The 1,937-nt window shown below is 40.7% G+C and overlaps 1 pseudogene; it reads right to left on the bottom strand.

Moving 5' to 3' along the window:
- Positions 1-503: 503 nt before the first annotated feature.
- Positions 504-972, bottom strand: LOC132512626 (large ribosomal subunit protein uL14-like; annotated as a pseudogene).
- Between the last annotated feature and the right edge of the window lie 965 nt (positions 973-1,937).

The raw sequence follows: 1,937 nt of genomic DNA, 5'->3' as shown, positions 1-1,937 counted from the left end.
TTGATTCATTCTGACAATGAGTTCATAATACAGATTTTGTCAAATTGCTTTTTCCCTTAAAAATACTATGCGATCATTTTCAGGTCAATATAATTTCAAATTAATAATTTACTCCTTCAATTTATAGTCTAGTAAAGACATAGGATTCTATTCTATGTATGTATCATAACTTTTAACCAATATTTTATCACTGGACATTTCATTTTTAATAGTACTTAAAATACTGTTATGTAACAGTATTTTGCACACGTACATTATGATTTCCTTAAAGAAATTCCTATAAGCAAAATTTCTAGTTCACAAGCTTTGTTGTTTTGTTTTTAACATATTTTAAAATGGCCCTTGAACTTTGATTTTTACCAGTGCAGTGTAAGTTTGCATTTTTTATATCCTTCTGAATGGCGGGCATTAGAAATATTTATTTTTATAGAAGAAATTTAGTCATATTTTATTTATTAGTTCTTTTTTTTTTGGAGCAAATAATTTTTATTATTCTTTTTTCTTTTACAAATACACTGAAGCATCATGCAGCGCCACCAGCATTGGATGCAATCCTGGGCCACAAGTCTGCACATTCCTTTGCAACTGGTCCTGTGATGGCAGAACCTTTCATCTCGCCTTTATTGTTTACTATGACCCCTGCGTTATCTTCAAAATAAAGAAACACACCATCTTTTCTCCGGTATGACTTCCGTTGTCGAATTACCACTGCTGGATGTACCTTCTTTCCGAGCTCTGGTTTGCCTTTCTTGATGTGGCCATCACCATGTCACCCACACCAGCAGCAGGGAGTCTATTCAGTCGTCCCTTGATCCCCTTCACAGAGATGATATACAGATTTTTGGCTCCTGTGTTGTCAGCACAGTTGATCATGGCTCCAACCGGAAGACCCAAGGGAATCCGGAATTTCGCACCAGAGGACCCACCACGTCCTCGCTTCAACATCTTGAAGGCCGGAAAGGGACAAAAACAAACAAACAAAAAAAACTTGACGAGTTCTTAAAGTTAGTTTTAGTTCAATTGGTTTTCTAGGTTCCAAAACAAAAAGTGGCATTAAAAACTTATACTTGAGCAATGATCATTACAACATTACCCAAAGAGGGACACACTATGAAATGCAGCTTCAATTTTGTGTTAATATTTTCAGGATCCTTCCTTAGCCTAATTCTTCTCCTTCACCCTTTTTTCGGGGGGAGGGGATGCAACACAAGGACACACAAGATTCAATACTCTCAGATTCTGGAAGAATCCTGTAAATCCATCCACAGGGATGAAGCCTTATTGAATGATAAGCCTTTATTTAAAATTTATCAGTACTTGCGTTGTTTGTGTTTGTTACCAGTAACGTCTTCTTATTTTAGGAGACAAGCAGGAGGCTTAAGCAGATGAAACTTATCAAGAACAATTACGTTTCAGGAAAGTATTTACCCTCTAAAGTCTTATGATCAAGCAGGGTATGTAGCTGCCCATTCCAAGTCCCAGTCAGGCCAATCCTCTTCTTTTGATTTTGTTTACAGAGGACTTGTCAGGATCTTGTGGTCAATCACATAGTCTAAACAGCATGGGGACATATGGCAAGTCAAGGAGGACAAAGCACCAGCCCAGCCAGGAATTTGAAAATAATCCTCAGAGGCTTCCCTGGAGATCTGTCTCTCCGGGTTATTTGAAATATCCTGTTGTCACTCATCCAATTACGGACCGCATCTAAAATACCCTGATCTGGATTTCCCTGGTGGCGCAGTGGTTGAGAGTCCGCCTGCCGATGCAGGGGACACGGGTTCGTGCCCCGGTCTGGGAAGATCCCACATGCCGCGGAGCGGCTGGGCCCGTGAGCCATGGCCGCTGAGCCTGCGCGTCCGGAGCCTGTGCTCCGCAACGGGAGAGGCCACAACAGTGAGAGGCCTGTGTACCACACTCACACACACACACACACACAC

Source organism: Lagenorhynchus albirostris, chromosome 21, assembly GCF_949774975.1.
Source record: "Lagenorhynchus albirostris chromosome 21, mLagAlb1.1, whole genome shotgun sequence".
Taxonomy (NCBI): Eukaryota; Metazoa; Chordata; class Mammalia; order Artiodactyla; family Delphinidae; genus Lagenorhynchus; species Lagenorhynchus albirostris.
Note: the sequence above shows the minus strand (reverse complement) of the source record. Positions and strands in the feature narration are given on the sequence as shown.